Raw genomic sequence first — 23,074 nt, 5'->3', positions numbered from 1 at the left:
GCACGCTATACGCGCACGCGTCCATGAGCGGATGCACCACCATACATTTTCCAGAGAGTTGAGCCTCTCTTGGGCGAACATTGCGCCTTTGGCCCAACTCGTCCCATGCGGACGCGCACTAGCTGCGTGCGCGCCCATACCTCATTAAGGGAAAGCACGCGGACGCGCACTTGCCACGTACGCGTCCCTAAGCTGATGCCACCATCCCACACATGCCACCCGAGAGTTAGGCTTCCGTTGGGCCAAAACCAAGCCCCTGGCCCAAAACCCATCACGCGGACGCGCACTGCGCACCTCCGCACCCATGAGCCTATAAGAGAATCCGCGCGCGTGCATCTGCCGCGTCCGCGCCGATCTGGTGATGCAACTTCTAAGCCATAATCCAGAGAGTTACGCCTGTCCTAGGCCAACCTTACGCCCCCAACCCAACCTCAAGCACGCGGGCACGCACCATACGCGCATGCACTCTTTCCAATTCTCGTCTAGCACGCGTAAGTGCACAAGGCGCTCACGCGTCGGTTCCCAAATCATCAATGCACGCGAAGGCGCCATGTGCGCGCTCACATCGATTTGAAAACTGGATAACCTTAGGACGCGAGGAATGTTGCGTAGTCGCGCACCTCACCCCCTACTCTCATCTCTCCAATGTCTCCTACCCTCTTCGCCCTCCTTGTCACGGCTTTGACCACCACGCTGCCGGCGACAACAGCCGCGACAACCACTCCACTCCCTTCTCCCTCCCCCCTCTTAACCATACTCTCTCTCTCACGGCCATCTTTCCTATTTCTCTGCCATAACCACCGGCGCATCTCCACCGTCGTGGGCCTCTGCCGCCACCACCAACTGAGGCGGCCTCCCAGTCTGAACCTCACTCTCCACCTCTGCCCCATCACCTACTTACCCGTTTCTGATTCTGCCCAGCCTCCAGGTTAGCTGCTTCCCCCTCAACTCTGCTTTTTTTGTTTCTTCATTTTACTCTTAGTTAGTGTTAATCTTAGTTAGCTAGAACTTGATTTTCACACGTTAGGATAGCTAGAGATATCTGCTGTTAGGTAGCTAGGTTCTGGATAGAGGATTCTAGGCCTGATAATTGCTCCGTTTGTGTTCATTTTCTATTTATTTACTTGTCTGCTGAATGATGATTTTGAGCTGCTCTATATTCATACTAGTGCTACATCACTGCTGCTGTGTTTAATTGATGCAGTAATCATATTAATTGTGCTATGTTTGCTATCCGGGGACGTCCAATTTTAAGCTGAAATGCTGCCCAATTTTTGTAAAACTATTTCACTTTTTTATCCTTGATCTCGGAATTGAACTTGGCACTTACAGCTTAACCTTTTCCTAACTCACTCCAAGTTCAATACCCGAGATTTTTGGGCCAGCATTCCCGCACTTATTTTTTATTTCCGTGATTATTGCATAATGCTCATCCTTTCACAATAGTTGGTACGCTTTGATTGTGCAACTTTTTTTTAACTCAATCTAATTTTCAACCTCTCATAGTTGCAAAATTGCATTTTAATTGCTTATAACACCAAATATTAGAAGTCACTTTCATGCACTCTCATGATGGCGAACACATTTGTTGTGCACAACTTGCATATTCCTTTTCATTAGGCAATTCTTCACTACACCACTAACCCTCTAACTTCATTTTCCTAACCCTCTAACTTCTTTCACTTACTAACTTCACTTTAATTACCCTCTAACTTCCTTCCCAATGATGTGAGACACGCAATCAACACCCGTATCCTAGAGTTGGGTTTGGAATTTGTTGATAGGGATTTGGGAAACATCAATGTCTCATGGGTCAAGGAGTTCTATTGCAACTTCTTCCGTCCTACTCTTGATTTAGTACAGCTACGGGGTAGATAGATCATGATTACCGAGACTGCTATTGAAGAGGCATTGCAGTGCCGACATTTTACTGATGGTACCTGCGCTCATCAGCAGGCTGATGTTGCTATCCAGAGCATGACCTTCGACTATGAGGCGCTTAAGCGCGTGATTGACATACCCGATGCTCCTTGGGTCATGGATTCGGGCAACACAAAGCCCAAAGGGATGTTTTTTGCTCATTCGACTAGAGAGGCCAAGACTTGGCAGATGATATTTGCCCACTATGTCTTACCCACTACCCACTTTTCTGAGATCCCCATGGAGATGTTACTTCTGATTGGCTGTGTTATGGAGGGTAAGGGGTAAGGAGGTTTACTTTCCCCGATTGATCCGACAGAGTTTGTGGCGAGCACATATCCGTGGCCTACTCCCGTTTCCCACACTGGTCACCAGTATGGCCGCATTAGCCAAGGTTCCTTGGCTAGATGATGATGCGACACCACCACCCCTAGATAACGATGACAAGGAGGTTACTATTCCTTGGGGTGGCTGGGTGCACGAGAAGCCCCCGGCTAGACGCTGTTCTCGGGCTAGGGCAGCTAGACCTTTACCTGCCACAGCAGCAGCTCCATCCTCTTCTACAGCCCCTTCTTCAGCCGCTGCCCATGTACCACCACCACCAGTACCTCAGCCGACTTACTTACTGGTTCAGCGTCTCTTCCGATTCATGGAGAGCAGCAAGCGCCAGATCATGCGTCGACTAGATCGGATTGATCAGATGTTTGTGACCCAGGGCCTTGAGCTACCCCCTCTTCCAGAGTCCTCCGGTTCAAATGAGGAGACCCTTGAGGAGGAGCATGCCGATTTACACGATGAGGGTACTCATGAGGAGGAGCCGGTTCACATGGAGATACCACCTCAAACTCAGCCTCAGCCGGTACCACTGCCAGAGCCTACCGGTGTACCTATCCCTGATCCTCAGGATTAGCATCGAGGACGATGCTTCATCTTAAGTGTGGGGAGGTTGTCGGTAGCACCATTAGAGGACCGGTGAACATTTTAGTCATTTCCTAGTATGCTACCTAGCTATCTTATTTTGTGCACTTTTGTATATATTTGTCATTTTGGATATTTTAGATACTTTTGCCTTAGTAGTTGCATACTTTGATATTTTGGATATTAGATGTTTTGGATGCTAAATCTCATATTTTTAGTTGGGTTTTTCTTTATACACTTTTGTATATTCTTCTTTTAGTTTGTGGTTGTGATTAGAAACTATTTTGAAATTGTTAAAACCTAGTTAGCCCTTTTTGCATAAGAAAATTGTTTTGATTGAAAAAGGAAAGGGTAATGCTAATTCATTGGATAAATGTGAGAAAATGTGAGTTATGCTCATGTATTGGTTAAATGTAAAACCTTATGCATTGATATTCTTGAAAGAAAAGAAAGAAAAATGATGAGAAAATCAAAAGAAAAACAAAAGGAAAAGAAAAAAAAGAAAAGAAAAGAAAAAAATATGTAGTAAAGAAAGGAAAAGAAAAGCAATAAAAGGGGACAAAATACCCCAAAGTAAAGTTTGAATAAAATCAATGCATAAGTATTGTGAAATGAAAAGAAAATACATGAGTATGTGAAAAGTGAAATATGGGTAGTTAGGTTAGAATTCAGTTGTATAGGTTACTATAGGTGGGAAAGTTTAACCTTATCAAAGGTCCAAACTCTAGTCCACTTATCCATATATGATCCTACCTTGACCCTAATTCCATTACAACCTATGAAAGACCTCGTGATGAATGTATGCATGCATGAATTAAGTGTTGATTGTTAGAAGAAGATCAAATCTTGGAAAAACATGATTAGAAGAGAATTGAGTGAATTAACCCTTAAACACTTGAGTGAAAGGAGCGGATACACATCCGGTGAGGGTTCCCAAGCTCAATTACATGTTTTCACCACTATCATCTATATTCATGCAAGTTATGATTCTTTTTGATAATCCAATGCAATTATCGTTTGGACATGATTCCTATTGCCCTAGCTCTTGTGCTTATACAAGTTTTCTTGGGAATCGATTTGTTTGGACCAAGCATTTTCATTCACTTTAGATAGTTACATTTAGGTAGATTGCATGTAGTTTAGTTGCATTTAATAAATGCCATACCCCTTAGTTCCTTCTTATTTTAGCATGAGGACATGCTAAGGTTTAAGTGTAGGGAGGTTGATAAACCCCATTTTTAGGGTTTATCTTGTGTTGAATTTAGAGTATTTTGATAACATTTTCTCACATTTATCCAATGAATTAGCATGGTTTTGTTATCTCTCCCGTATTTGTGCTTGAATGTAAAAACATGCTTTTTAAGCCTTTACTTTGGTAATTTTAATTCGTCCTTGATTCCATAAGATGCCTTGATGTGTTTGCTAGTAATCTCAGGTTAAAATAGGCTAGGCATGGATCAAAGGAACAAGGAAGGAAGCATGAAAGTAGAGAGAAGCACAAAAAGCCAAAGAATTGATCTCGTCCAAGGACGCGCACGCGCACAAGGCACTCGCATGCACATTGCAATATCAACCAAGGATGCGTACGCATACTGTGCGCGTCCACGCCGAAGGCCGCATGTGATTTTTTAATGAAACTCGTGCCCAGCGATTTCCGGGAAGCTATGGGCCCCAGTGCAACCAACTTTGGTGCCAAAATGCATTAAAAGGACCAAGGATTGAAGGGGAAGGGATCTTTTCAATCAATAGAGTTCATTCATTCACATTAGTTTAGTTTTAGAGTTAGTTTCTAGAGAGAGAAGCTCTCACTTCTCTCTAGAATTAGGATTAGGTTTAGGTTAATCTCTCTTCTTAGATCTAGGATTAATTCATGCTTTGATTTACTTTTCCTCTATCAATTCTTACTATTTTATTCTTCCTCTCTCTAGTTATGTACTTTAATTCTTGCAATTCTTCATTTTGTTGTGGATCTAGTGTTTTTCTTTTGTTTTCTTTCAATAATGCAATTTGAGATAATTCATGATAATTGTGGTTTCCTTGATTTTTGTCGTTAATCCTTTGTTTTCTTTCTTGTTGTGATTTACTATATTTCTCTTTTGTACCTTCCAAGTGTTTGATGAAATGCTTGGGAGAATGTTAGAATAGAATTTTATGTTCTTGGCTTGGGAAGATAACTTAGGAACTCTTGAGTTACTAATATCCAAGTGGTTGATATTTGATAGCCATTGACTCAAGCCTTCATTAATTCAATTAGTGAACTAGGATTTATGGACTTGGATTGATATAACTCACTTGACTTTCCTTTGCTATTAGCTAGAGGATGCCTTAGTGAGATTGATCCTTGCTACTATCATGATTGTGATTAGTGATAATGATATAGGTCCTTGATCATCAAACCTTGCCAAGAGCATTTTATTAATAAAATTTTATTTCCATTTACTTTTCATATTTCTCATCTAAAACCCCAAAATAAACAAGTTCATAACCTATAACAAGAACACTACCCTGCAAGTCCTTTGAGAGATGACCCGAGGTTTAAATACTTCGGTTTATATATTTTAGGGGTTTGCACTTGTGACAAACAAATTTTTGTATGAAAGGATTATTGTTGGTTTAGAGACTATACTTTACAACGAGATTTCATTAGTGAAATTCTAAACTGTCAAAAATCTAATCATCAGATATGCAACACTGAAAAGATTCTACCGCCTCGCCTGATTAAACACAAGAGGGGAGGAAGTCGGACCGAATATTGTGAGTACCACCAAATCTACGGGCACCCTACCAACAAATGCTATGACCTAAAAAACGTCATAGAAAATGTAGCCCGAAAAGGAACACTAGATCGGTTCTTAGCCAATAAAGTGGACGAACCAAAAAAGAAGAGAAGGGATGAAGAGGGAGGACGAGCTGAACGCCCCCCTCACACACCCGAAAGACATGTCCACATGATAAACGGAGGATTCGCAAGTGGAGGGTGATGAGTTGAATTCACTATCCCTTTTAAAAATTTAGTGAATCAGTTCTTTTGGCAAGCACACCAAAATCATCGCTAAGTAATAACCCACAGTAGAGTGGGATAGTATCCACAAAGATTGGCAAATCCGAGCAGTTTTAATTGATTGATGAATTAGTCAAGCGGATCAATAAGATTGTGAAGTGTAGAATTGTAAATGGCATAAATGTAAATGACTAGAATATAAAGAAAGGCAATAAAGTGCAGAATCAAAAATTGCAGAATGTAAAGTGCTGAATCATAAATGACTTGAAATTAAATGGGAATGGGGAATTGCTGAATGGAAAATTAAGCTATAAAGAAATGGATAGATAAGAATGGGGGAATTCATTAAGATTGGGAGATGTTGTCTCTTTGGATCAAATATAGCTTATATCTTCTTCAATCATGCAACTCATTAACCTCTTGGCAATCATGATTGATTGAGCCCCAATCCCTTGGTGACTTAATCTCTCAGATCTTGATCAATAGCCAATTTTTTGGTCTAATTGCTCATGAAGAGAGATATGCTTGGTCCCTGATTATACCACACACCCTTGTAGGTCCAGGTAGAGGGGGGATTATATGTCACGTATCCCATCACCAAAACCCAGAATCTACTCAAGTGTGAGAAGGGATTTCAAGTATGGTTTCATGTTTCCTTTCCCAAGGTTCCCATGAAACCCAATTGCATTCAATCTCTTTCCTAAGATAATTGAACACTAAGCATTAAAAATTAAATTCCTTCTAGCAAATCAAGAGAAGATGAAGAGAAGAAGAATTTCACTATCATCAATCCATTAAGTACAACAGAGCTCCCTCTCTCAATGAGAGGGAAGTTAGCTACTCATAGCTTGAAAAGTACTCAAAAGTGGAGTGTAAAAATGGATATAGAACTAACTGCTTAACCCCTCTTCAATACTCTTTGGGGGTATTTAAACTACTCCTAGTGAAAATGAAGAAATTACAAAAGTGAAAAAGGGAAAATTACATTATTGAGGGAAAGAAAACACTCAATAAACGTGAATCCTTAACTGGCGTGTGACTGGCGCTTCATCGGCGTGTCACGTGCCCTTCAAAATGGCTTGGCATGCCACGCTCAGTCCTTCAAGTGGCACGCTCGTCCCTTGTCAACCTTGGCGTGCCATGCCTTTGAACTCAAGTGGCACGCCATAGTGCCATTTTTGTGTTGGCGTGCCACGCCTTCGAGCCCAAGTGGCACGCCCCTTTGATTTTTCCACTTCGTTTGCCTCTGGAAACTTGAACTAGTGTCGCACGCCCAAGGTCTGGCGTGCCACACCCTCGTTATGTGCTTGGCTAAGCTTCTCTAGAAAGTTACACTAGCGTAGCACGCTCAGGGTCTGGCGTGCCACGCCCCTTTGTGAGTGGGTGGTTCCTCTGTTTGGCGTGCCACGCCACGAACTCAAGTGGCATGCCCCAATGATGTTTTAGCCTCTGAATGACACTGGCGTGCCACGCCTGGTTGCTCAAGTGGCACACCTAAGTGAAGAATAGTGATCGGCGTGCCACGCCTTCGATACCAAGTGGCACGCTCCATGTAATTGCCTCTTCCACCCTCTCTGAAAACTACTTATACCAACGTGCCATGCCTGAAGGTTGGCGTGCCACGCCTGAAGGTTGGCGTGCCACGCCCATGATCTTTTCTCGCTCCAGTAAGTGGCGTGCCACGCCTTGACCTTTAAGTGGTACACCAAAGTTTCTTTTTGGAACTGGCGTGCCACGCCTTCGACACCAAGTGGCACGCCCAAGTGAGGTTGAGAGGTTGGCGTGCCACGCCTTCGACTTCAAGTGGCACACCCAGTCTTCAATTGCCTTCAGCCTCTTCTTTGGATCATTGTACCAGTGTGCCATGCCATGCTGCTCAAGTGGCACGCCCATGTATTTGTGCACTCTTCAAGCTTGGCGTGCCACGCTTGGGTCTTCAGGTGGCACGCCAAAGTGACTTTTTGGAGTTGGCGTGCCACGCCTTCGACACCAAGTGGCACGCCGTAGTGGGGTTCTTCTTGAGGTAGTGAGTTGGTGGGCCACGCCATCGACTTCAAGTGGTACGCCCATAGTAGTTGATGGGTCAGGCGTGCCACGCCCCTTTTGTTTCTTCCATTTTGCTCTCTGAAATATTGTACTAGCGTGCCACGCCCACATGCATGCTTTGATCTCCCTTCTGGAATTTAGTATTGCCGTGCCACGCTTAGCTCCTGGCGTGCCACGCCAGTACATTTTTTGTGGCGTTTGCCCCCAAGTGACACGCCAGTCTCACACGCCCAGCTTCTTGTTTGTCTTCTTCCCATTTTTGATACCTTTTTCACCTGCAATTCAACACAACTCATCTCAAAGTATTGTACCATAATATTCATCAAATAATGCATGAATTATACTGATCAAATGAGATTTGTGCTCTTTTATGGTCTTCTATGCAAGAAAGAAGGGTAGATGATGCAAGTCATCAGAGGGATCTCCAAGTCATCCCGAAAAAGACACCTCAAAGAAGTGTACCATGTTGGAGAAGGGGATAAGTCATCAGACCTTCCTACTATCACTTTTACTCAAGAAGATGCCGCGGGGCAGTATCCCGGGACACGACGACTCGGTGGTTGTTAATATCATACTAGCCAATGCCAACCTCCACCAAACACTGATCAACCAGGATAGCTCAGTAGATATACTGTTTACATTTGCCTTTGATAAACTCGGGCTACAAGAAAAAGAGCTCAGAGCATATCCAAATAGCTTGTTCGGACTTGGAGACGCACCAATCCAACCAATTGGGTACATCCCACTACACACAACATTCGGGAAAGGAACTCGGTCAAGAAAACTGAGTATAGACTATGTTGTGGTTGATGTGAGCTCCGCATATAACGCCCTCATAGGACAGACAATGTTAAATTAGCTCGCCGTGTAGTCTCCACTCCACACTTATGCATGAAGTTTCCAACTACAGAAGGGATCGCTACCATAAAGGGGGACCAAAAACTCGCGCGACGTTGTTACAACAAAAGTTTGAACCTTAAAGGCGACCCTAGTGGAAAGGAAACTAATACTATAGAATTCAGGGGAATCCGAGCTCGCAAAGAACTTTGCCCTCAACCAGAAGGGGAAACCGAAGAAATTCAAATCGGAGATACTCGAGAGAAAACAATAAGTATAGGGGCGAATCTACGAGGAGATCTAAAGAAGCAGCTAACGAAGCTCCTAAGGAATAACTCTGACCTCTTTAAATGGAAGGCCGCCGACATGCCTGGTATTGATCCCGGACTAATGTGTCAAAAGTTAGTCGTATATCCCGGGTCCCGGCCAGTACAACAGAAGCGTAAGAAGCTCGGTCCAAAAAGGTCGCAGGCAAAATACCCATTATGACTAGCCAATGTAGTATTGGTCAAGAAGTCAAACGGGAAGTGGCAGATGTGCACTGATTACATCGACCTCAACAAATCCTGCCAAAAGATCCCGACCCACTCCCGAATATAGGCACACTAGTCAATGCTTCATCAGGGTATCAGTACCTTTCCTTCATGGATGCTTACTCGGGATACAATCAAATTCAAATGTATCAACCCGACCAGGAAAAAACCTCATTCTTAACTCAAAAGCAAACTACTGCTACATAGTCATCCCCTTCAAACTCAAGAACGTAGGGGTTACATTCCAGAGATTGATGAATAAAGTTTTCGCCAATCTCATTGGGAAGCTGATGGAGGTTTATGTAGATGGCATGCTGGTAAAGACATAAAGGGAGGAAACGTTGCTATCTGACCTCGTTGAAGTGTTCAACACCATAAGAAAGCATGAGATGAGGCTTGACCCCGCAAAATGCACTTTTGTGGTAGACGCTAGCAAATTATTGGGCTTCATGCTCACCCAAAGAGGAATCGAACAAACCTAGATAAATGTCTGGCCATACTTCGCATGAAAAGTCCGACCTACGTTAAAGAAGTCCAGCAGCTCAATGGAAGACTAGTGGCCCTGTTTAGGTTCCTAGCTGGATCGGCCTTGAGGTCTCTCCCTTTCTACGCAACACTAAGGAAATAAGAAGATTTGAATGGACCCCAGAATGTGAACAAGCTTTTCAAGACTTCAAGACATTTTTGGGGCAACCACCCATCTTAACCCGACCTAGGGAAGGTGAAGAACTAATCCTATACCTCGCTGTTGGAAGTCGGGCAATAGCCTCGGCACTAGTCAGAAAAGACAAAAATGGGCAACAACTTGTCTATTTCATCAGTAAGGCTTTGCAAGGGGCTGAATTGAACTATCAAAAGATAGAAAAGTTTGCCTACGCCCTTATACTTACTTTCCGGTGACTCCGACCATACTTTCAAGCTCACACCGTCAGAGTACGGACCAATCAACCCATAAAAGGTATCTTACAGAAAACAGACCTAGCTGGAAGAATCCTACAATGGGCAATCGAGTTATCTGAATTCGACCTCAGATACGAAGCTCGGACAGCTATCAAATCGGAGTACCTAGCCGATTTTATCGCAGAAAACATTGACAACTTGGGTACCCCCATAGAGTGGAGCCTTTACGTGGATGGCTCCTCGAACAAAACCAGGAGTGGCGCATGCGTCATTTTGGAGAGTAATCAGGGAACCCAAATCGAGCTCTGATTAAAGTTCGAGTTTCCTGCCTCAAATAACCAAGCTGAATACGAGGCCCTACTGGCTGGTTTGAAGCTGGCTGATGCACGAAATTGTGATCTCAATGGCACCAACAACTTGGTACGCACAATTGTATTCTCAACTCTTTTTCACAACTTCGCACAACTAACCAGCAAGTGCACTGGGTCGTCCAAGTAATACCTTACGTGAGTAAGGGTCGATCCCACAGAGATTGTCAGCTTGAAGGAAGCTATGGTCATATTGTAAATCTCAGTCAGGCGGATTCAAATGGTTATGAAGCTTTGATAATTAAAAGATAAATAAACATAAAATAAAGATAGAGATACTTACGTAATTCATTGGTGGGAATTTTAGATAAGCGTATGGAGATGCGTTATTCCTTCTGAATCTCTGCTTTCCTACTGTCTTCATTCAATCATTTATACTCCTTTCCATGGCAAGCTATATGTTGGGGATCACCATTGTCAATGGCTACCTCCCATCCTCTTAGTGAAAATGGTCCTCTACGGTTTCTGTACGGCTAATCAACATTTGGATTTCTCGTCTCGGATGAAAAATACCAGGCACAGCTACCGCATGGGTAATCAGCTATCGATTCTCAATGGTGTCAGAATAAGATCCAATGATCCTTTTGCGCACTGTCACTGCGCCCCACAGTCGTGAGTTTGAAGCTCGTCACAGTCATCCCTTCCCAGATCCTACTCGGAATACAACAGACAAGGTTTAGACTTTTCGGATCTCAGGAATGCTGCCAATTGTTTCTAGCCTATACGACGAAGGTTCTAATCTCAGATTCAGATGCCCCATTGTCAGAGGGGAAACAATGTGAATCGTTGATTAGAGTCCTAATAGATATGCATTCAAGCTTGTTTTCATGTAGAATGGAAGTGTTTGTCAGGCACGCATTCATAAGTGAGAATGGTGATAAGTGTCACTTGATCATCACATTCACCATGTTCTTGTGTGTGAATGAATATCTTGGAATAAGAATAAACTTGAATTGAATAGAAGAACAATAGTACTTTGCATTAATACTCGAGGAACAGCAGAGCTCCACACCTTAATCTATGGTGTGTAGAAACTCCACCGTTGAAAATACATAAGTGATGAAAGTCTAGGAATGGCCGAATAGCCAGCCCCCATAAAAGTCTAAGATAGCATGAAACTGATCAAAGATGTTACCAAAATATCTCCAATTACAATAGTAAAAAGTCCTATTTATACTAAAATAGTTACTAGGGTTTACAAAGATAAGTAAATGATGCAGAAATCCACTTCCGGGGCCCACTTGGTGTGTGCTTGGGCTGAGCATTGAAGATTTCATGTGTAGAGACTTTTTGGAGTTAAACGCCAGTTTCTATCCTAAAAGTAAATTACATAAAAGATAAATTGCAAGTAACTTAAAGTTCAAGAAATGTAAATTGTTTGAAGAATAAAAGGATTTGGGTACTGGGATTCAGAATTTAACAAGAAGATGTAAATTGAAGCAGATCTGAAAGCTATTACACAAAAGAATTTAATTCAGTAGCAAAACAGAAAGTAAAATTGCTTAAAGAAAGAAACAGCAAGGAAACTTAGCTCAGTTATGAAATCCTAACGAGAAATTGAAGATCGAATAAGAGAAATGAGATTAGAAAGCAGATCAAGATCTCAATTGCTCTCTTGATCAAGCAGAAAAGTAATTACAAAAGAAATAAGAAGGAAGACAGTAAATGAAAGTTAAATCCAATTCTCTAATTCCCAAAACAGAAAAGTAAATATTGTAGGAGACAAAAATGAGAACAGAAAACTAAACTCAAATCTAATTCTTAGAACAATTGAAAAGAGAGGTAAAAGATGATTCTTAAACTTAAAATCAATGAAGCTCTTCAATCTCAATTCAAATTCCAAGAATAGATAGCAGAAGTTGCAGAAGAAAATGAAAATGTAGAAAGAAGAACTCAAATCCAAATTCTAACTCCCAAATACAAAATGAAAGCTAAAAGAAAGCTCCTACTACTATTGCTCCGTATTGGAGCCAGCTTCTTCTTTCAAGAATGAGGATGATGCCTTATATAGGCTTTACAAAATAAAAATGAAAAATGAAATTGAAATTCTAAACAAATTACAATTAAAATGAATTCCTAAGCTAACTGATCCTTGTGCCTTTTGAGTGGTGTCATGAGTTCTTGCTTTTGGGCTTGTAAATTTTAGTGAAGGGTTGATTTTAATTTGATTTTTGGACCATGGGTCACACTCCCAGGGCAATGCTCGGTTCGTGCAATGAGCGGAGCTTTGGTGTGCCTGGCCAAGTCCCTTTGTGCGTGACAAGCATTTCTTGACAAGGGAGGTAGCGCTCAGCTCTTGGCAAGAGCGCAACTTCCTCCTTGTCCTTAGTGAAACTCGAAGTTCGAACTCTTGGGGATGCACTAGCAAGCTTTTCTTTTTTTATTTTTCTTGGAGAGTAGCCCAATAAAGCTCTTGGCAAGAGCTGAGCTTTGAAACTTTGCCATGCTCCCTTATTAGCTTGTAGCGCTCCTTTGCTTTGGAGTGAGCCCCAGCTTCGAACCTTGGTAGAAGCATTGGCTGATTTTTTTTGCTTGTTTTTGGTCCTTAAAGATGCCTTTCACTCATGCCTCAATTTCATGCCAAATATGGATTGCCATATATCTTTGGAAAGCTCTGAATGTCAGCTTTCCAACAGAATTAGAAGCACATCAATCGGACATCTGTAGCTCAAGTTATGGCCCTTTGAAAAAGGCATGGTCATGTTGTGAACGCCCAGATTTAACTTAGCGAAATTTCTTGCTACCAAGCTCATTTTTCTTGTACGGCAAAGCTAGGTTCATGGGGAGAGCCGAGCTTTGAGTGCTGATTGCCACTCTCCCTTGATTTGGTCATGGGCCACGCTTTTAAAAGCGTGGCCTAAGGCTCCAATGTGTGCTCCAACTTCAAATTGTGCCCCAATGCTCTTTTTTCTCCTTTTTAGCTTATTTTGTGCTTCTTTGCTTCTTTTTCTTCTTATTTCTTACAAGATTTATAAAATTAAAAGATCAAGGAAATATACCATTTAAGCACAAAAGCATTCAATATTTAAGCACAAATCATCAATTTCTTGTATGAAAAAGCATAGAAAAACATGACATGATGACATGCCATCAAGGCTTTAGCTCAAAGTTGTTTGCTCCAATGGCAGGGATTGAGATGCTTCTTCCATGGAAGTTGGAATTTGGTGCAGTGAAGTCACCAAGCATCATCCTTGCATTGTTGGCTGGGTTCGGCCATTACTTCTTTTTCGAGATTCTCTGTAAGGTTTTCTCTGGATTGTTGTGCTTTAGCTTCTCTTTGCCTCTTCTTCAGAGTCCTTTCAGGTTCAAGATCTGCTTCAACAAGAATATCCTTGTCCTTGCTCCTGCTCATATGAAAAAGAATAGGACAGAAAAGGAAGAGAGATCCTCTATGTTACAGTATAGAGATTCTTTTATGTAAGTAGAAGAAGAAAAGAATAGAAGAATGATGTAAAGAGAAGAGATAAAGAATTCAAACACAGAGAGGGAGAGAGGGTTCGAATTATAAGAAGAAGAGAAGAGTGTTAGTGATTAAATAAATAAATAGAAGGATATGAGAGAGAGAATTTTCAAAAATAATTAAAAAGAAAAGGAAAATATTTTTTTATTTTAAAATTTTGTTAGAATTCGAAAATTAAGAGAAGAAATAGAATAAAATTAAAATTTAAACAATTAGTTAATTAAAAAGAATTTTGAAAAAGAAGTTAATGATTTTCAAAAATTAGAGAGAGAAGAGTAGTTAGGTGGTTTTGAAAAAGATAAGAAATAGTAAAGCAAACAAAAAGTCAATTAGTTAATTGAAAAAGATTTGAAAATCAATTTTGAAAAGAGAAGAAGTTAGAAAAGATTTTTGAAATCAAAATAAACAAAAAAATATGATTGAAAAAGATTTAATTAAAAAAAAGATATAATTTGAAAAAGATATGATTGAAATTTATTTTGAAAAAGATTTGAAAAGGAAATTAAAAAGATTTGATTTTTAAAATTAAAGTTGATGACTTGACTAACAAGAAACTAAAAGATATGATTTTAGAATTTTAAGGATTGAGCCTTTCTTAATAGGCAAGTCACAAACTTCAAATTTTTTTGAATCAAAACATTAATGTTAGTAAAGATTTTCGAAAATTTGAAGTAAAAATAAGAAAAAGATTTTGAAAAGTTTTGAAAAAGATTTTTGAAAATTTTCGAAAAACAAAGGAAAAAAATGAAAAAGATTTGATTTTGAAGAAGATTTTGAAAAGATAAATTTTTGAAATTGAAATCTTGACTTGACTAACAAGAAACAACTTATTTTAAAAATTTTTGACTAAGTCAACCCAAAATTTCAAAATTTATGAGAGAAATAAGGGAAAGATGTTTTTTTATTTTTAAATTTTTAACGAGAGAGAAAAACACTAAAATGACTCAAAACATGAAAAATTAAGATCAAAACAAAGAAAACATGCAAGAACAATATGAATGTCAAGATGAACACCAAAAACACTTTGAAGATCATGATGAACATCAAGAACTTATTTTTGAAAAATTTTCAAGAAAGGAAAAACCTGCAAGACCCCAAACTTAGAGATTTTTTCATGTTTAGACACTATGAATTCAAAAATGTATATGAAAAACAACAAAAGACACAAAATAAGAAAATATGAAGATTAAACAAGGAGACTCATTAAGAATTACTTAAAGATCATGAAGAATGCAATGCATGAATTTTTGAAAATATTTTTAGAAAAATTAAAACATGCAATTGACACCAAACTTAAAAATTGACACTAACTCAAACAAGAAACACAAATTTTTTGTTTTTATGATTTTATTAATTTTTTTGGATTTTTCGAAAATTATTCTGGAAAAACGAAAAAGAAGAAAAAATTTTTGAAAGATTTTTGAAAACTTTTTGAAAATAAAATAAAGGTTGAAACAAGAAGAAAATTACCTAATCTAAGCAACAAGATGAACCGTCAGTTGTCCAAACTCGAACAATCCCCGGCAACAGTGCCAAAAACATGGTGCACGAAATTGTGATCTCAATGGCGCCAACAACTTGGTACGCACAATTGTATTCTCAACTCTTTTTCACAACTTCGCACAACTAACCAGCAAGTGCACTGGGTCGTCCAAATAATACCTTACGTGAGTAAGGGTCGATCCCACAGAGATTGTCGGCTTGAAGCAAGCTATGGTCATCTTGTAAATCTCAGTCAGGCGGATTCAAATGGTTATGAAGCTTTGATAATTAAAAGATAAATAAACATAAAATAAAGATAGAGATACTTATGTAATTCATTGGTGGGAATTTCAGATAAGCGTATGGAGATGCGTTATTCCTTCTGAATATCTGCTTTCCTAGTGTCTTCATTCAATCATTCATACTCCTTTCCATGGTAAGCTATATGTTGGGGATCACTGTTGTCAATGGCTACCTCCCGTCCTCTCAGTGAAAATGGTCCTCTACGGTTTCTGTACGGCTAATCAACTGTCAGATTTCTCGTGTCAGATGAAAAATACCAGGCACAGCTACCACATGGCGAATCAGGTGTCAGTTCTCGATCCTGTCAGAATAAGATCCAATGATCCTTTTGTGCACTGTCACTGCGCCCCACAGTCGCGAGTTTAAAGCTCGTCACAGTCATCCCTTCCCAGATCCCACTCGGAATACCACAGACAAGGTTTAGACTTTCCGGATCTCAGGAATGCTGCTAATTGTTTCTAGCCAATACCACGAAGGTTCTAATCTCATATTCAGATGCCCCATTGTCAGAGGGGAAACAATGTGAATCGTTGATTAGAGTCCCAAGAGATATGCATTCAAGCTTGTTTCATGTAGAACGAAAGTGTTTGTCAGGCACGCGTTCATAAGTGAGAATGGTGATGAGTGTCACTTGATCATCACATTCATCATGTTCTTGTGTGCGAATGAATATCTTAGAATAAGAATAAGATTGAATCGAATAGAAGAACAATAGTACTTTGCATTAATACTCGAGGAACAGCAGAGCTCCACACCTTAATCTATGGTGTGTAGAAACACCACCGTTGAAAATACATAAGTGATAAAGGTCCAAGCTTGGCCGAATGGCCAGCCCCCATAAAAGTCTAAGATAGCATGAAACTGATCAAAGATGTTCCCAAAAGATCTCTGATTACAATAGTAAAAAGTCCTATTTATACTAAACTAGTTACTAGGGTTTACAGAGATAAGTAAATGATGCAAAAATTCACTTCCGGGGCCCACTTGGTGTGTGATTGGGCTGAGCATTGAAGCTTTCATGTGTAGAGACTTTTCTTAGAGTTAAACGCCAGTTTTTATGCCAATTTGGGCGTTTAACTGCAGCTTCTATCCTGTTTCTGGCGTTTAACGCTAGAATAGGGCAGGAAGTTGGCGTTTGAACGCCAGTTTGCATCATCAAATCTCGAGCAAAGTATGGACTATTATATATTGCTGGAAAGCCCAAGATGTCTACTTTCCAACGCAATTGAGAGGGCACCATTTGAGTTTCTGTATCTCTAAAAAATCCATTTCGAGTGCAGGGAGGTCAGATTTTTGCTCAGGTCCTTCAATTTCTGCCAGAAAATACCTGAAATCACAGAAAAAGACACAAACTCATAGTAAAGTCCAGAAATGTGAATTTTGCTTAAAAACTAATAAAAATATACTAAAAAGTAGCTAGATCCTACTAAAATCTACCTAAAAACAATGTCAAAAAGCGTATAAATTATCCGCTCATCATTGGCTAAGGAGGTAAGAGCTTAGAAGCTTACCATTTTCAGCGATTCACAGGTAGTCACCTCACAAATAGAAGGGAACTACCAGGCTAAGGATCCTACCATGAAGAAATACCTAGACAAAACCAGAGAACAACTCAGACAAATCAGGGGATATGAGGTCTGACATATACCTCGGGAACAAAATTCCCGAGCTGATGCCCTTTCAAAACTAGCTAGCACCAAATCAGGGGGCAATAATAGAAGCCTCATCCAGGAAACACTCAAAACCCATCAATCTCGGAGGAAGAGAAGATCCTAACCAAGGGTGGATCACTCCCATAGTTAACTATCTCAAGTTTGAAACACTCCCCACAGATAACAAGGAGACAAAAAGGCTAGTACAAGAAGCGCAGTACTACACCATAGTGCACGACATCCTATATAGGAGAGGGATCTCTACGCCCCTCCTAAAATGCGTCCCGACCTCCGCTATGAGGGAAGTTCTTGAGGAAGTCCATAGTGGCATGTGCGGTAACCACCTCAGGGGGCGAGCTCTTTCTAAAAAGGTACTTCGAGCCGGTTTTTACTGGCCGACCTTACAAATGGAAGCAACAGAGTTCGTCAAGACATGTCCACCATGTCAGAAGCATGCCAACTTCCATATGGCTCCACTCGAAGAGCTCATCTGTGTTACTTCACCCTGGTCATTCGCAAAGTGGGGGCTCGACCTCCTCGGACCTTTTCCCCAAGGATCAGGACAAGTCAAGTTTCTCAACGTAGGAATTGACTATTTCACAAAATGGATTGAGGCTGAACCTCTAGCCACTGCTACCGCCTAAAGAAGTCAGAAGTTTTTATACAGAAACATTATCACAAGGTTTGGGGTCCCATACTCCATTACCACAGATAATGGCACTCAATTCTCCAACACGGGCTTCATAAACCTGGTAGCCGACTTGAAGATCAAGCACCAGTTCACCTCCGTCGAGCACCCACAAGCCAATGAACAGGCGAAATCTGCCAATAAAGTCATACTGGTAGGGTTAAAACGGAGATTATAGGACGCAAAAGGATATTGGGATGAAGAGCTCCTGCAAGTCCTATGGGCATACAAGACAACTCCACACACCACCACCGGAGAATCACCATTCCGACTTGCTTACAGAATGGAGGCAATGATTCCTGTGGAAGTAGAAGAAAGATCCCCTAGAGTGATCTTCTACAACGAAGACACTAACTCCCCGGCCCAAAGGGAAGAGCTTGACCTACTTCCAGGAGTCCGAGAAAGAGTTCAGATCAGAAAGGAAGCCCTAAAGTGTCGAATGGCTCTAAGGTATAATCGGAAGGTAATCCAGCAAAGTTTCACCACCAACAATGTCATCTTAATCCAAAATGATATCGGAGCAGGTCGGTCAGGAGAAGGGAAGCTAGCAGCTAACTGGAAAGGACCATACCGAGTTACAGAGGTGCTGGGAAAAGGTTACTATAAGGTGGCCGACCTCGAAGGGCGAGAGCTACCAAGGTCATGACATGCCTGTAATATAAGAAGGTACTATAGTTAGAAAATAGTAAAGATCTTTGGTCAAGGTGCACTCTTTTTCCTAAAAAGATTTTTCAATGAGGCGCCAGGCCGAGATCTAAAAAACTGTCCGACCTAAAAGGGTAAGCACTCACATGTACACATTTTTATTTATATTTTTATTTCATTATTATTTGAATGAAAGCTATCATTTCCCTCAGAAAGTTTCCTACCAAGACGCATTAAACTATGCTCAAAACACAAAAATTCATCGCCCGATTACAAAAAAGGTCGGCAAGGTGAAGCGATAAAAGCAATTTAATGCAAGAAGTTATAAAAAGTAACCCAGAAAAAGTGACCTGACGAGGTCTAACTAAAAATGGGATTACTAAAAATAACTTGAGAAGGCCCGATAGAGAAGTCGGACCAATGAAAGGATCACTGAAAAGGGACAGAAACATCTCGCAAAGGCCAAAGAAAGACCTGATGTGCTCAGCTAAAAAGGTACAAATGTCCTAAAAAATATCTTACTTAAAAAGCAAGAGGGCAAAAAACGGAGCTAAAAAGTCATGTAAACAAACTATAAAGAAAAGGTTCCCCCTCGGAACACTACCTAAAAATTTGTTGGAATATGACTAGAAAGCCCGAAGACAAACATGCATCCAAAAGGTGTAACCCAAAGGGACAAACATGACCCCAATGAAGGAAACAAATAAAGGTCTGAATGGCCAAGAAACCTAGAGGTCAAAACGCTCAGTTAAAGGGTGAAATTCCTAACAAAGGATGTTACCTAAAGAGTAAAGGCATAAGTCGAGAGAAGACTAAAAAATCGTCCAAACAAACTATAAAGAAAAGTTTTCCCATCGAAACACTACCTAAAAAGTCGTTTGGAATTTGGCCAAAGAGCTCAAGTAACAAAGCTAAGCTAGCTATCGCGAGGGACACCAAGGCAAACACCACCTCAGAGGGTGTCAAACCAAAGGAAACCCAAAACGCGTATCTAAAGGGTGTAGAGCAACCCCTTCCAAACAAAGGTTTGAAAACAACATAAGCAGAAACACATCCTTTCAATTAAAATATTAAAGACTCAAAGGCTGCCTAAGGGGCAACCCAAGAGTTTAAAGTGTTTGTTTTTAAAAAAAAAAGTTGCTAAGAAGCAACCGAATGTCAAAAAGTCACCCACAGAGACTTACAAAAAACTAAACAAGTTCAACAAAGTCTACAGGTCGGACTACACCAATCCATAAACAAAACAATGTTATAATAACAAAATCACAGGGGATCCAAGTTTGCCCTAGTAGCAAAATCCTTTGGAGGGAGAGGAGGCACGATCGAGATTGGGGTAGCATTGACGACCCCATCCGACCCATTCAGAACCTCGACATAAGGCTCGGGCTCAGGAGGGACTACCTCAGCAGAAGGGGCTGCAGCAGCTGAAGTTCTAGAAGTCTTAGCCAGTGGCACAAAGGGAGGACCCTTATCTTCATCATCTGGGGCAGGCATGATTTTGCCGTCCTCCATCACATTATCCAAGCTGAATAAGGTAAAGTTGAGCTCGGGAGAAAGAACCCGGACCTGAGCCTTCAAGTTCTCACACATCTCGGTCATACTGCTCACCATATGACCTTGGAGCTCGGCGTAGTCATCCTACACAGACTGAAGTTTCTCCTTCATCTCCAAGAGCTCGCCATATGTGCGGGTATAACTCTCTTTGTACTTCTTAGCTATCTCCTCAGCCAGATTTGCAGTCGCCTCCACAGTGGTAGCTCGAGTTTTTTCCTTCTCAGCATCCATCTCCAATTTAACGACCTTGGCATCAAGCTCCTCCATAAAGGCCTTGGTCGCACGAACTGGGGACTCCCGGACAACTCGGGATAAGGCCGCACCAAGGTTGGCCATCCGAATACTATTGCATGTTATGAAATCAAAATGGTGAAGGATCGACACGTCGTCAGTCGAAACCCGGCCACGAAGAGCAATCAACTCCGTGGCAAAAGCCACACCATCAAACTCTTTGTCGTCCAAATTATAAGACCCTAAAGTTTTTTGTTTTTTTAGAGGGGGACTAGCAGTATGGGAGGAAGCAGCACCAGAAGTCGTTTAAAGTGTGACGGAGGGAATTGTCCGAACTCGTGGGGTTGAGATAATCTTCTTCAGCCCCTGAGACTCAATCGGCAGATTCTTTGGAGGCAGCTGTGCTGAAGACCCCTCCCCAAAGTCTTCCGAGACAAGTTATGGGCAGCCACGGCCTTCTTGGCCTTCCGAAAAGACTTCATCGAATCTGAAGATTTCACCATTTCTGAAAAGAAAGTCGGAGAAAAGTTACAATTATAAATAAGAGCAGAACTTCAAATCAACACAAAGGACATTCTTCACAAAAGAAGAGCCCGGGTATACCTAGCTCGGCACGGAGGAGAGAAGGATCTCCTAGAAAACTTTTTGTATCTAGATGAGGAGGCTCCCCCCAGTGCTCCTCTAAAATATTCACAAAGGCTTGTTCCACCTCATCTAAACTCTCCCAAGGATATTTAAGGACCATAGGTTCTTTTTGCCACCATAAAGGAAAGGTCGGCTCATTATTTTCATCAAAAAAGAAAGGGTGGACATCCTCAACAGCTCGGACCTTAAAGTAGTAGTTCTTAAAATCCGGAAAGGACTCATCAAACATCGAAAACACTTTCTTCCCCTGGGTAGCTCAGAAAGAAATTCAAGAAGCTTTTTTCTTGGCCATTCCAGGTTTTGTCAAAACAAAGAGATAAAGAAAAAGTTGAATGGTAGGTCGGACACGTAATTCTCGGCACAGTAACTGAAAGATCTTTATAAAGGCCCAAGAGTTCGAATGAAGCTGAGAAGGGGCCACATTGCAGTTCCATAAGAGTTCGGTTTCAAAGGCAGTAAAAGGAATGGTAATATTCAGCAAGGAAAAGAAGTAATCATAGGCATAAAAAAAGGGACGCTCTTCCAGACCCAAGGGAGGGAAGTTAACCCTCTCCTTAGGGTCGGGCGACACCAATTCATAATTCTTCTCATCCTCTCTATTACTACAAATCCTATGAAACCTCCTAAGCTTCTCACAGTACTCGGGGTCGACAACAGTAACATAGATCAACACTATAGAGTCTAACCAATTGGCCATACCAGCAGGGACCTTGGTGGACATCTCGACAATGTTCTTATGAGAAGACATAAAGCAAACTACACCTACAACAAGAAGAATAAAAGGAGTCACTACCAAAACAACTCGGACAACTACAGAAAACGAAAGAACAACTAAATAACAATTATAGCAATCAAACAAGGATACCCCAGGATTCACACAAAGAAAAAGAGATCAAAATGCCAGAAGTCTAGGGGCATGCTTTGGAGGCAACAACACAGAGCACAGAAAAAGAAGTAAACCTTAACCCTCTCAAACAGAATAAAAGCACGAGGAAATAAACAGAAACTCAGATATCAACGACAGAGAAGTAAAAAGATTACAACTTTCATGAAACAAAAGCATACAATGATCACCAAAGAAAGCTTCATCTTTCTACTTCTAAAAAAGCTCAGCAAAAATAAACCTTAGTACAAAGAAAAATAACACACGAAGTAAAACAGAATTAAAAAATAAGGCAAAGAAGTTCAGAATAAAGGAACAAACCTTGAAAAAAAGAAGGCAGAGAGACGAATGCGCAAACAGCAAGCCACGAACAATCTTCACCCAAGGTAATAGAGCTCCAAAATTCTAAGAAAGGAACGATCTTGAAGATAAGGGAAAGGTAGCTCCTTTCGCTAGGCAAAACAAATGCTAAGGGTGAACTTCAGGAAGAAAGAAGGGGCAAGATTGAAGGAGGAAACAAGAGGGAGAAGGAAACTGAAACTAAAGAGCGAAACCTCTTCTTTGATTTCAAACGAAGGTTTAAAGAGGGAAAAAATGGAAAAGCAAATTGAAAACCCTATTAATGAGGCTTTTAAAGGCGCTTGCGTGTTCCCAAGGAAGCTAAACACACCCTGTAGGAATGCCGCAAATAGCAAGGAAACGCTTCGCATTTAGAGAAAAGGCAACGCTAAAAGGCTCGCCCAAGGAGGAGCTGCTCAAACTAACCAAACAAATGCTCGAACACGACTTCCTCAAATGGGTCGAAGTCTAAAGACACGACCTTAAGGGGAAGATCAAAGCTCGAGCAGGAGCACTGTTCATACATTGGACCGAGCTGTATGGTCCGGGTTGGACGTGGACAAAGCGGCCGACCTCTTGTAAGGTTGTTTTCACCGGCCTCTTCCCAAAGAGCTCAGCCAAAATCACCATAGAGGCCCAAACAGGCCTAGGACAGAAGGACACAGCCAC

Source organism: Arachis hypogaea, chromosome 3 (genome assembly GCF_003086295.3).
Source record: "Arachis hypogaea cultivar Tifrunner chromosome 3, arahy.Tifrunner.gnm2.J5K5, whole genome shotgun sequence".
Taxonomy (NCBI): Eukaryota; Viridiplantae; Streptophyta; class Magnoliopsida; order Fabales; family Fabaceae; genus Arachis; species Arachis hypogaea.
This window is presented reverse-complemented; position numbering follows the sequence as displayed.